This window comes from Bison bison, unplaced genomic scaffold (genome assembly GCF_000754665.1).
Source record: "Bison bison bison isolate TAMUID 2011002044 unplaced genomic scaffold, Bison_UMD1.0 scf7180017864203, whole genome shotgun sequence".
Taxonomy (NCBI): Eukaryota; Metazoa; Chordata; class Mammalia; order Artiodactyla; family Bovidae; genus Bison; species Bison bison.
The window spans coordinates 1,153,955-1,166,317 of NW_011494775.1; the positions used below are offsets into that span (position 1 = coordinate 1,153,955).

Genomic DNA, 12,363 nt, shown 5'->3' on the forward strand with positions numbered 1-12,363 from the left:
GTGGGAGACCTGGGTTTGATCCCTGGGTTGGGAAGATCCCCTGGAGGAGGGCATGGCAACCTACTCCAGGATTCTTCCCTGGAGAATCCCCAAGGATAGAGGAGCCTGGTAGGCTGCAGTCCATGGGGCAGCAAAAAGTCGGGCACAACTGAGCGACATAAGACATACAAATTGCACATAAAACATTAATGATGTGTTTTTACAACTATACTTTTACAGTTAGACTTCATTCAAAGAGAATATTTAATAATCTTTTAGAATCTTGAGATTATTTTTCATTATTTTTTTAATGCAGTATGTTGTCATACTAAATGTCTAATGTCAAGATGATGACATTTAGTCTTTCTGTTTGATTTAATGAACAGTTGTATCTTACCCAGACTTCAGTCTTATTTGAGCCTTGTGCAAGTTTGGAAAATTCCTGGAGTGGAAAGCTCAAAAAAAAAAAAAAAAGAAAAGAAAAAGTAAGGGGGTGGGTATGTGTGATAGGTGACTTCATTCCCTGCTCTGTCAAAATGATACATACCTTCCTCCCACTTTGGTGAGAAATAACCTTGGGAATAAATTTATACCCATGGGTACAATTCTGAGTTTAGGGCTTATGCCTTGTGTGGTGTATGCTGTTTCTGCCACACTGTGGCTTCTGAAGAAATGTCCAAGAAGAACAACAATAATGCTGGTATTTGGTTTGTCATTTGTGGCTCAGGGCATCAGTAGGGCATAGAGCAGAATTCTTGCTGAGGAATATGATCCTTCCTTGATTCTAAATTTATCTTTGTGGAGCAGCTTTTAAATATGAGGACAGCTGGTGTTGGATAAATCTGTCCTCACAAGCTGTATGAGATTGAAATAAAGTTAAATATTTGGGGTTAAATCCAAATGGAAAAATGTGGAAAGTACTGATTAATCTTTGATGCTTCACTTTCTGCATCTTGGTAAACAAGCACTAACTATTCATTGTGAACTCCTAGCAACAGTCCAATTTGAAATTTAAGATAGGGAGAATGTGTGCACTAGTTTAAGTTCTAACATTTCATAAAAGGTCAAACACAATTCTTTCTTTTCATGCCATCCTCTACCCTGCTAGTAAAAATGATAGGCTATCCATATCTGTTTTTGTTAGCTACCTTTCTTTCGTGTCTTTCTCCTCTGAGTAAAATATTGCTACCAATGATATAGTGAGGCCCACATTTCCACTTGGGTTAGGATAATAATCCTCTGTGGCTTTTAAAAATCTGTGAGTGATGGGACCCCAAACTCCTAATAGATTCTCCCCAGGTGATTAAATGTCTTGCTAATTGCTAAGGGATAAATAAGGGTGGTGAGCTCAGAGGGCAGTCCGTTGCTAGCTTTTCTTTAGCTGACTGGATTACTAAGGTAGAAAAGCACTAAAAATAAGTCAGGGCACAGATTCTCCTGCCAGGGTTTGAGTATTGAGATAACTTGTCTTCTCGGCTGGTGTTGACATCATCTATTCTAATGTGCACTGGAAATAGGAGCCAGAATGAGAAAGATATTTGGCCCTGGACTAGTGTCAGTAAAAGTCTGTAGCCCTGTACTTATTGCTGCTTCTTTTCAGACTTAATTAATTAGTTTCTCCAACTCCTGTGGGAGAGAGCTAAATACCTCAGGGTGAGAACTCGAAACAAACACAGGGCCAGTCTCAGGGGAAATCACTCAATCTCTTCCAGTTTCAAACATAACTTTGCTAGGTCTCTTCCATGTCAGTTGGGATTCAGTGTTTCGCCCAAGGTATCAGAGTCCACCAGGGTTGAAAAGTGGGAAGACCTCTCACATATTCAATTCTAGGACTTGAAGGTTTCACAATCACCAAGTTACCTGACATGGAATAGATTCTTGATGCTGAATTTCTCTTTCTGTTGTTGCTTCACATGTTTTGAGGAGAGAGCTTTTGCTGGTCAGAATTATTCTGTGGATTTTGTTTGAACTCGGAGGGGAAATTCATGTAAATCACTACCTTCTTTATATTTATCCCTATTTTTTTTTCATTTTATAGAAAGTTGTCTTTTTGGAGTAATACTGGAATAATAACTGTCTCACACTCATTAAGTACTTGATACTCAAGAAACACTTTCACACATTTGTCTTGTGACCTTCAGAACAAGTCTTTAAGGACGGCAGATGTTGTTATCCCATTATTAACTGCTAGACTTAGAAAAGCCAACAGATTGAGACATTGGCAATGATTGGTATTAAGAGTCCAGGGAGCTCTGGAATTTCTTGGTCTACTCAGCAATGTGCAGACTGACCCAGGGCCCTTTCTCCAAGCCTGGAGATTTGCTCTATTTTTATAAAATAATATATTTAAATGTTTCTATAAAAATGCGTTTTAATTTTAGAAAACTTGAAAAATATGGCAGAAAAGTGAGAGAAAAAAATCAGCCACACACCCAAGTACACAAAAACAAATTCCTTTGGTTTCCTTAGGTTTTTTGACTAAATCTGTGGGCTGGAAGGAGAGATGAAACAGATATTCAGTAATGCTGATGTCTATCTACCCATTTCCCTGCATTTGGCATAATATATATTATAGACATTTTAGTTAATCTGCTTCCAAGGATCCTTTGCAGGCAGGTGTTTGTACTGAACATTTTGAACTGAGCTTTAAAAAGTGGCATCCCAGGTAGAGACCAGCTATTCACTGTTGTCCTTTCATTACTTTTTTTTTTTTTTTTCCCTCCACAAACCCTCTTCCTTTCCTCTGGCTATGTCAGTACAACCTCTCTTCATCTTTCCCCCTGCTAGTTGTCATTTCCAGTCTTAAAGTCACCAGCAGCATTTTTGCAGACATTTCTTCAAATTCTGCCTGGCTTCTTCAGAGTAGAGTGAAGGGCCAGGTAACACTGATGCAATGAAAGGGCTGTTCTTTCTCTGGTATGCCATGCCCTTGACCTGGCACTGAAAAGGTACATCTGACCAAGAGGACTGCTGGAAAGTGCAGGGACTTTAGCAGCTCCAGATGTTTGGAGCCAGGAAATGTTGAGTTCCAGTGTATCTTTGAACCCTCTCCTGTGTTTTTCTTAGTGCTTTAATAATAGATTTTAGGCAGGTGTTCTTTGACAAGTGTATGAGTGAGTGAGTGAGTGAGTGAATATATTTGGTCCTGTGAGTTGAGATGGGAAGTCACTGTACTGACTTCCTATAAATTAAAAGCATGGGGATTATATTCCCCATGTCCTGAACCCAAGGAATTAGAATACTTGATTTTCCTCATCTGTAGGATCACTATGATATGAGAAAACCCAGCCAACCAGCAGCCTTGGTTTCAAAGGTACTCACAGCCTCCACGTTGTCTGTCTGCTTTTCTTCTCCTGTTGTCCTCACAGGAAGAGCCCCTCGCGGCTGGGTTTGTTTGAGGTAGATAGATCCCTGCTCTCTGGCAAGGAGGGGCATAAACTGGGATGACAGCTGTCAGAAGAGAGGCTAGGGTATCAACTGGAAGGACTGTGGAAGGGTCTCCCTATTCTACTGTATTTCTATTAATCACACTTGGGGAGTACCCATCCTTGCAACAGAAGACTGAAGAATATGTGACCCTGAAGTTAACCACTGATAGTTATACATCAAATCTAAGTGGAAACCAGGGTATAAAAGACAGGGTAGAAGCCAAAGTCTCATGGTGAGTGAAACATTTTTAGCTGGAATGTAAAGAATTTTGGTATTGGCATTTCAAGGAAATTCAAGCTGCCCTTCCTCTCAATCCAGAAGACAGGAGATAGCTCACAGTTGCTTGGGTCAGGATTACAATTTTACTGATTTCAGAAATGTAATATTAATCTCATTATTGACTTTGGTGGAGGATCTATGCAGGGGTTGTAGATCTTTTTGAGGTGGTATGTGAAACAGCATATATTTTCTTTGAAGCTTAAGACTTCTGTTTTACATGCCGTTTGTAGATATGCTTTTGATTGTGCTGGATTGATCAATATACCTAAAATACAATATAAAGAGTTTAGATCCAATAAATGAAGAAACTTCTTATTATCATGAATAAGCTGAAAATCTCTGTGATAAGTATAGACTTTCACTCTGTCATAAATTATGGTTAAACAGCAAGCTTTCTTGAGGAGCTGCTGTGTGCCCAGTACTGAGCAGCTAAATAATGCTATGGAAGAGCTAACAAAAGGAAGAAACATAGATGTCATGCTACATTTACAGTAAACTAAGTGAATCCCAAGTTCAGTCCTTAGTGTCCCTGAGTAAGTAATCCAAAAGTAAATAATGCAACAGTACTATAGTACAGTACAGTCAACTAGTAAGTACAGTTGATCGCAACTCCACATGCAGGGTATAAAATTTCCAAAGCCATTCAATTCAGCCAGTAGTTTTTGAGCATCTCATGTAGGTCAACTACCTTCTTTTCTTTTCATAGCTCTAGACTACTTCTCTGTCTAGTTTTATTAAGCTGTTTAAAAATTAAATGATGCTTTTTGGTTGACAGAAGCTGGAGGAATTTAGTATAATCCTATTTCCAGTAGTAGTGCAAAAAGGCAAATTGTTTTGGAATGATTCATTAGAAATATGGTCTCCCTCATCAAGGGATGGCATGTCCCATCAGAATGGAAGTAATTTATGTGATGTAATCATGAGTGCTGATGGCTTAAAGGGCTCTGTTAGCTGTAGGAATATGTGACTCAGCATCTGGCCCCTGGAAACTGGTTCTTACCAGGCTGTCAAAGATCAAGGCAAGCTTCAGGTCATCCAAGCCAACTCCTCTTTAAAAAACTTTTAAAAAACAGACAAGGGCCTCAAGTCCAAAGAAGAGAAACCATTTACCAAAGTAGTGAATTACCTTGAATGCCAGAAGAATGTCAGGAAAAATTATGAAATTTGTAAAAAAAAAATTACTGAGAATCCTTTAGAATGCTATACATTGACTGTACCTTCTTCCAGGTTATTTGCTCCTGTAGTGATTTGTACTTTTCAATGTCTTTGAACTGTTTTAAACTCTATGAAGTTGTAGAAAACTGAGGGTGATGCAAATTATTCTTGTTTATAAGGAAGTAAACCAATTTTGCTTTGTGGAGGTGCAGTTGACCACTCCCTTCAAGAGGCTAGTTTTGCTAATTAACAAATTAATTTCAGCATTTCTGGCTATCTCTAGAACCAGTTTTTTACATTTTCTGATTCTGTCTTTAATTAAGTAGTTAAAATCGTTGACATATATTAATTTTATATTTATCTGAAAGTCATAATTTTACCTTATAATTATCCTTCATTAGGAAGGAACTAGGATTTTAGTAAGGGCTCTCTGTTCCTTTCCTGTGAATAGATGTAGGCCCTGTTTACATGGGTTTCTGAGATGGCCAAGCTATCACTTATAAATTCTTTTGGTCACATTTTTATGTTTAAAGGCCACTTGGATAACATCTTTAAAAAACCTCACTGAAATGAATTTCATATAACATAAATATAACTTTATTTTCTTTTTTAGAATGTTTGTTATAACACTAACCATTTAAAAATGAACAATTCATTGACATTTAGTACATTCACAGTGTTTTACAACCACACCTCTATCTAGTTCCACAACATTTCCATCACTCCAAGTACTGATAGAACACCTTATCTATTAACCTGTTTCCCCCCACTTTTCCCTCACCTTTACTCCTGGAAACTACAAATCTGCATTCTGTGTCTATGGATTTATCCATTGTATATATTTAATGTAAGCATAATCATATATTATGTGACCTTTCGTATCTGATTTCTTTCACTTAGCATAATATTCTGGAAATCTATCCACACTGTCCATATAATAAAAGTTATGGTTTTTCCAGTAGTCACATATGGGTGTGAGAGATGGCTGAGCGCTAAAGAATTGATGATTTCAAATTGTGGTGCTGGAGAAGATTCTTAAGAGTCTGTTGGATAGCAAGATCAAACCAATTGATCCTAAAGGAAATCAATCCTGAATATTCATTGGAAGGACTGATGCTGAAGCTTCAGTACTTTGGCCACCTGATGTGAACAGCCAACTCATTGGAAAAGACCCTATGCTTTCCCTATGCTGGGAAAGATAGAGGGCAGGAGGAGAAGGGGGCGACAGGATGAGATGGATGGTTGGATAGCATCACTGACTCAATAGACCTGAGTTAGAGCAAATTCTAGAAGATAGTAAAGAAGGTGTGCTGCAGTCCATGGGGTTGCAGAATCAGACATGACTTAGCGACTGAGCAACAGCAACTATCCATGTTGTAGCATATATCTCTAATCCATTCCTTTTTATGACTGAATAATATCCCATTGTATGAGTATTCCACAGTTTGTTTGTCCATATGTTTATTGATAAACATCTAGGCTATTTCTATGCTTTTGTCTATTGTGAATAGAGGTATTGTGAACATGCATGACCATCTACTTGTTTAAGCATCTGTTTTTAATTCTTTTGGGTATGTATCATGGAGCAACAGTGTATAACATCATATGGTAATTCTGTGTTTAGCTTTTTAAGGAACCTCCAAATTGTTTTCCATGGAGACTGAACTATTTTACATTCCTACCAGCATTGTATGAAAGTTCCAATTTCCCCACACCATCAATGACCCTTATTATTTTCCATTTTTAAAATCATTGCCACCCTACTGGGTATGAGGTGGTATCTCATTGTGGTTTTGAGTTTGATTTCCCTAATGACCAAAGATGTTGCATATCTTTTCATGTTCTTGTTAATTTTGAACAACAACATCATGTTTTGAATATGCTAGGTAAGCTGGCTATTAAAAAGAAATCTTTGATAACTCCCATTACAATGTAACTAATTATCCCTTAATTTATGTTTTTTTAATTTAAGATTTTATACAGTAAATTTATTAAATGATTCTATAGAGAAAGTTATCATTTTTGTACAAAATTAGAGAGGATTTTTTCCGCTCCCCACATGATGCTGTTTATAGGGTGTTTTCACAGACCATGCCTGAACCTTCACAGTACCAAGCAAGAGCTCTTCAGGAACTCAGAGAAACGTTGCCATGGTGATAATATCTGTCCTTGTGAAACACCACCATGTGAGCTGTTTCATGCATTAAAGTGTTGCTTGGAGCCGTCTCTTTGTAAGATTTATTTGCTAATTTGCTTTTTAAATGTGAGTAAGTAATATATTTTAAATAATAACCATAATAATGACTAACATTTGTTGGCTATTTATTGGGTACCAGACTCTCTGCTAGGTATTTAATGTAGATTATATCACTTAATCCTGGTGGATTTTAGCTTCTAAGAGTTGATTCTCATTTTTCTTGTCCATGCTTCTAAGAGCATCTAACAGAGTACCTGTTACAGAGCAGGTTTTCAACAAATGTCATTGAATTAATAAACAACCCTTTGAGGTAGTTTCTGTGATTATTTCATTTTACAAATGAGGAGGCTGAGACTAAGAAATGTAAAGCAGTTTTCCCAAGATCATACAGATGGGCAGTTCAGTTCAGTTCAGTCACTCAGTCATGTCTGACTCTTTGTGACCCCATGAACCATGGCACGCCAGGCCTCCCTGTCCATCACCAACTCCCGGAGTTCACCCAAACTCATGTGCATCAAGTTGGTGATGCCATCCAGCCATCTCATTCTCTATTGTCCCCTTCTCCTCCTGCCCCTAATCCCTCCTGGCATCAGAGTCTTTTCCAATGAGTGAGTTCTTTGCATCAGGTGGCCAAAGTATTGGAGTTTCAGCCTCAGCATCAGTCCTTCCAATGAACACCCAAGACTGATCTCCTTTAGGATGGACTGGTTGGATCTCCTTGCAGTCCAAGGGACTCTCAAGGGTCTTCTCCAACACCACAGTTCAAAAGCACTAGTTCTTTGTCCAACTCTCACATCCACACATGACCACTGGAAAAACCACAGCCTTGACTAGACAGACCCTTGTTGGCAAAGTAATCTCTCTGCTTTTTAATATGCTATCTAGGTTGGGCAGTGGTGGAGCCTAAATCAGAACTCAGGCAGCCCACGCCAGAATCTATAGCAAGTTCCCTTTTAAGCCATAGTAATCAGAGCCCTACTTTCACCTCTTCCTTCCACATTCTACAGGGTGGCCAGGTATTTTTGTCAAACAGGGAGGAAGCAATAATTCATTTCAGTTCAAGAAGATATTTATTAATAGCCATCTGTGTGCTCAGACATTTGTTGGGTGTAATGTTGAGAACTGGGGATTAAGAAAATGAGATTCTATTTTGGATTTTGACACTCACTTGAATAAATTATATACTCTTTCTAGATTTTGGATTCCTCATGTGAAAAATGGAACTAGATAATCTAAGTGTGCTCCTGCAATAAACTATGATAACTTTAAGAAATGGCACTGATAAGGCAACAACGAACTCGTTTGCTGAGGATAGGGGTAGTGGGGAATGTAATTGGTGTATATATCTTAATCTTTAAACAACAAGGAGTGAAAAAAGGGAAAAGGCAACAAGGTGATAGATATATGATGGCAGTGGCAGAGTGTATCATCTAGAAGAGAAAATAAGGCAACTATCCAAGTAACAAGGAAGCCTCAGCTTACCCTTTAAGATAGGATTTGTTTCTATCTTAACCCTTACCTTTGAGAAACATAATCAGTTCAGTTCACTTCAGTCATTCAGTCATGTCCAACTCTTTTCTACCCCTTGGAGTGCAGCACTCCAGACTTCCCTGTCCATCACCAACTCCCAGAGCTTGCTCAAACTCATGTCCATCGAGTCGGTGATGCCATCCAACCATCTCATCCTTTGTCGTCCTCTTCTCCTGCCTCCTTCAATCTTGCCCAGCATCAGGGTCTTTTCCAATGAGTCCATTCTTCACATCAGGTGGCCAAAGTATTGGAGCTTCAGCTTTAGCATCAGTCTTTCCAATGAATATTCATGGTTGGTTTCCTTTGGGATTGACTGGTTTGATCTCCTTGCTGTTCCAGGGACTCTCAAGAGTCTTTTCCAACACCACAGTTCAAAAACATCAATTCTTCGGCACTCAGCTTTCTTTATGGTCCAACTCTCACATCCATACATGACCACTGGAAAAACCATAGCTTTGACTAGATGGACCTTTGTCGGCAAAGTAATGTCTCTGCTTTTTAATATGCTGTCTAGGTTTTTCATGGGTTTTCTTCCAAGGAGCAAGTGTCTTTTAATTTCATGGCTGCAGTCACCATCTGTAGTGATTTTGGAGCCCAAGAAAATAAAGTCTCTCACTGTTTTCATTGTTTCCTCATCTATTTGCCATGAAGTGATGGGACCAGATGCCATGACCTTAGTTTTTTGAATGTTGAGTTTTAAGCCAACTTTTTCACTCTCCACTTTCACTTTCATCAAGAGGCTCTTTAGTTCCTCTTCATTTTCTACATTAGGGTGGGGTCATCTGCATATCTGAGGTTGTTGATATATCTCTTGGCAATCTTGATTCCAGCTTGGGCTTCATCCAGCCCAGCATTTCATATGATGTATTCTGCATTTAAGTTAAATAAGCAGGGTGACAATATACAGCCTTGGCATACTCCTTTCCCAATTTTGAACCAGTCTGTTGTTCCATGTCCAGTTCTAACTATGCTTCTTGACCTGCATACAGATTTCTCAGGAGGTAGGTAAGGTGGTCTGGTATTCCCATCTCTTGAAGAATTTTCCACAGTTTGTTGTGATCTACACAATTTAAGTCTTTGGCATAATTAATAAAGCAGAAGTAGATGTTTTTCTGGAACTCTCTTGCTTTTTCTTGATCCAATGGATGTTGGCCATTTGATCTCTATTTCCTCTGCCTTTTTAAAATCCAACTTGAACATCTGAAAGTTCTTGGTTCACATAATGTTGAAGCCTGGCTTGGAGAATTTTGAGCATTACTTTGCTAGTGTGTGAGATGAGTGCAATTGTGTAGTAATTTGAAGAATCTTTGGCATTGCCTTTCTTTGGGATTGGCATGAAAACTGACCTTTTCCAGTTCTGTGGCCACTGCTGAGAAGCATAATAGCCTACAGATATTCAGTATTTTATATAGCTTCTTAATGCTTTCCTTTCCTTTGTTTCTTATAACATTGCTGAGAAGTAGATTGGTCCTTGGACTGCAAGAAGATCAAACCAGTCATTTCTAAAGGAAATTAACCCTGAATATTCATTGGAAGGACTGATGCTGAAGCTCCAATACTTTGGCCACCTGATGTAGAGAGCCAACTCACTGGAAAAGACTTGATGCTGGGAAAGATTGAAGGCAAAAGGAGAAGGGGGCGACAGAAGATAAGATGGTTAGATAGCATCACCAACTCAGTGGAGTGAATTTGAGCAAACTCCGGGAGATAGTGGAGGACAGAGGAGCCTGGAGTGCTGTAGTCCATGATGTCACAAAGAGTTGGACACGACTTAGTGACTGAACAACAGCAGAGGATTGGGGATGATAGTTGGGAAAACCAAGGGCCTAGCCAGGTTTATACAGTTGTTTAATGATTCTCAATCTTGAGTTTTTGATACTACCTTTTCCTGGGATTTGAAGAAAATGTGAAATTATTATTTTTTAATAATGTGAATTTTTTAGAAATCACTTGATTAAAAAAATATATAAAATGTATGCTACATGACACTTTTCCTTTGGTTTCTAAAAACAGAGGATATTGCCTAATAAAACATAATAATAGAGTACCCAAACTTCCAAAACAATGTGTTAACTTTTTAGGAAAAAGATCTTATAGACAAAAGGCTTACTTAAAGGTTCACTTGTTTTATACTTTAAATTGGGTCAAATGATATATTACTTATTCTGCAAAGTTTAACCAGTAAAGGCACTAAACGCTCATCAGATACCTGCTGTGTACAAAGCACTATGTTAGATGCTAAAGAAATTCCAAGATGACTCCTTCCCTCAATCTTGTAAATGTTATGAAACCTATACAGCTAACCACAGCATATGATATAATATCATGAGTGCCTGAAGCTAAATCTGAAGTGTTAAAGGAAGTAAAAAAGACACCCCTTTAAGCTATAGTGATTTAGAAAAGCCTCTTGGAAGGGAAGATATGGAGCCAAGTCTTGAAGGATGTATATATTATATTAAGATTAGAATGAGAGAAAGAGATGGAAAGAGAGAGAGAGATTAACAGAGGGAGGGAACAGCATGAAAATTGCTCTGGAAGAAGAATATTCAGGGTGTATTTGGTAGTTTATGGGAGTGGAGGAAAGTTTAAAAAGATGCATAGTGGGAAGTAGTGGGAAAGAGGGAGAAGAAAAGAATTTGAAGTTGTGAACAAGTTTGTACACCCTGACAAAAACGGATTTTTCCACCCATTATTTCTCTGTGTGCTTATCAATTTTTCTTTCCCATTCCTGCCCCACACTAATAAAACTAAAGAACAAACAGTTAATCCCTTCATTGAGCAAATATTGTTGAGTACTTCCTCTGTCCCAGATGTTACGTTAGGAGCATAAGCTATAAACTAGACACAGTCCTGCCCTCAAGGAGCTCACAGTCTGGTGGGGAAGACCAACTGTTGGTTAGAAAAGGGGTACAGTCAAAGTGCTCATTATATTTGAAATGGAGCCACCTTGAAAAAGAACGATGTTGGCTGCACTGGGCTAATCGCCTGAACTCTGTTTTTAGCCCTTGGGAGCAACCTCAGGATGTGTGGCATACCAGAAGAACAGCTGCATACTATATTCTGAAAATGATGAAAGTGATGCTTCTGTTTTTCCAGACCCAGAGCAGTGACTCTGAGAAGGAGAGCCAAACTCTTTCTTTCCTGGCTTGTGATAGTGGACACATTGTTCCAAATATTTTTGAGGGGAAGTTTCAGATTTTCCTGCCTTTGTCCCAAAGAAAGGAGATAGAGAGAAGGAAAGGATAAGGGAATAGTAAAGTATAGAGTCCTTTCATTAAGAAAATAGAACTCGTCTATTGGTATTTCTTAGATGCAGCAATAGATGGTAATAATAATGATAGATGATATTTATTCAGTGCTTACTTTGTGCCAAGCACCATGATGTGGGCATTAACAGAGTAATTTAACTAACACAGTAGTCCCAGCTACTTATTTTCATCACTTTTTACAGATAAGGAAACTGAGGTGTAAAAAGATTAAAGAACTTTCTAATGTTACATAGCTCATAAGTAGATACATGGAAAGTATATTGGAATGGGTTTTACATTTCATATTGTGCAGAGAAAATTAAAGCATAGAGAGAAGAGATTGGTCTGTAGGTGTAGAGCAGAATGATGTCAGAGCCAGATATAGAACTTGTATCTCAATTTTATGTCTTAAAAAATTTTGTAATTCTTTTGTAATAGAAAATGTTCAATTCAGTTCAGTTCAGTCTCTCAGTCATATCCGACTCTTTGCCACCCCATGAATCGCAGCATGCCAGGCCTCCCTGTCCATCACCAACTCCCGGAGTT

General features: G+C 38.4%; 1 protein-coding gene across 1 annotated transcript in view; it reads right to left on the reverse strand.

Annotated features, from left to right (window-relative positions):
* Positions 1 to 3,339, reverse strand: part of LOC104991834 (myopalladin-like) — a 44,457-nt gene extending 41,118 nt beyond the window's left edge. The window contains exons 1-2 of the mRNA XM_010844471.1: positions 3,301 to 3,339; positions 377 to 421 (exon numbers count right to left, since the gene is read on the reverse strand). The gene's annotated coding sequence lies outside the window, so the exon portion shown is untranslated. The remainder of the gene's footprint in view (positions 1 to 376; positions 422 to 3,300) is intronic.
* Between the last annotated feature and the right edge of the window lie 9,024 nt (positions 3,340 to 12,363).